General features: G+C 37.8%; 1 protein-coding gene across 13 annotated transcripts in view; it reads right to left on the bottom strand.

Moving 5' to 3' along the window:
• Positions 1 to 917: 917 nt before the first annotated feature.
• Positions 918 to 1,102, bottom strand: part of EPC1 (enhancer of polycomb homolog 1) — a 72,235-nt gene continuing 72,050 nt past the window's right edge. For all 13 annotated transcript variants that reach the window (XM_062621610.1, XM_062621599.1, XM_062621602.1 and 10 more), the window contains one exon: positions 918 to 1,102. This exon is cut by the window's right edge and continues 1,156 nt beyond it. The gene's annotated coding sequence lies outside the window, so the exon portion shown is untranslated.

Raw genomic sequence — 1,102 nt, 5'->3', positions numbered from 1 at the left:
GAACTGCAGGTAATCAGTTCTTAGGGCAAGACTTGAGTTTTAGGTCTTAATTTGTGCCTTTAGCCAGAGAAAGGTAAGTAGTAGTGTTGGACTAATAATTGTAGGACTAATAACCTACTCCCACATGCATTTTTGATCAAGCATTAGCATGATTATCACTAGGGAACAGGTTTTTTGCTTGAAACCAAGATGACATGTATAAAATTTATCTGTCATTCTTTTCTGCTGTATGTTCAAGTCTTCTGTAGAAGATGAGGCACTTACTCGGACTGTTCCGTATCACTTAAAGATGCAGCAGACTAACAGCCCTCTTACAAAAGAGTCACAGCAAACGTGTGCTCTTGCTTACCCCCTGGCTGAATGCTGTGTACCAAAAAATTACTTCAGTCTTTCTGGTCTAAGGTCTTAGAGATAAGGCAGGATAATGACTTAAATATTCAACATTGTTCCTTACTGTTTGATAATTGATACCAGACTTATAAAACAGCTATTATGACATAATAGCACTGTGAAAGGACAATTTTATCTTAGGACATGTAAGCTGAATCAGAAGATGAGATGCTCTTTATCAGAAAAACTCTACTTTTCTGTGGCAGACAGGACACACATGTATAAAAATGGCTTTTCCTTGCCCCGTGGAAGTCACATTTCCTTTTGCGATTCTCAACAGGCAACTTTGAAAAAGTCTTCCCAGTAACTGCCTTACCACTTTTGTGTGATACCCTTCTAGTAACTCAGTTTTCCACAAAAGTATCAAGAAACTGTCTTTAGTGTTATCATTGGTAAAATTCTTGACAGCTGTCATCACACAGTCATTACTCTTCCTCTCTAAACTGTAAGGATGGCAACCTCAAAAGATCAAATCCTTTGGATAAAAGCAGGAATTACTGAAGAACTTTAAGAAAACACAACCACACTTTTTTGTCAACATGTAATGCCCTGGGTTTATTTTGTGAGAGTTCTGTCACAATTTTTCCAGGTGGGATTAAAAACCTTAAGGATAATGTATGCCATTGGAGTGGGCATTCAGACTTCGGTACTGACAAAGCACTAATAGTAGTCTGTTAAGTACCATTCTCTTCACAGAAGAGAGGGCAAATAT

The sequence above is a fragment of the Pezoporus occidentalis genome, unplaced genomic scaffold (genome assembly GCF_034315485.1).
Source record: "Pezoporus occidentalis ecotype Australia unplaced genomic scaffold, CSIRO_AGI_Poc_V1 ctg23, whole genome shotgun sequence".
NCBI lineage: Eukaryota > Metazoa > Chordata > Aves > Psittaciformes > Psittacidae > Pezoporus > Pezoporus occidentalis.
Note: the sequence above shows the minus strand (reverse complement) of the source record. Positions and strands in the feature narration are given on the sequence as shown.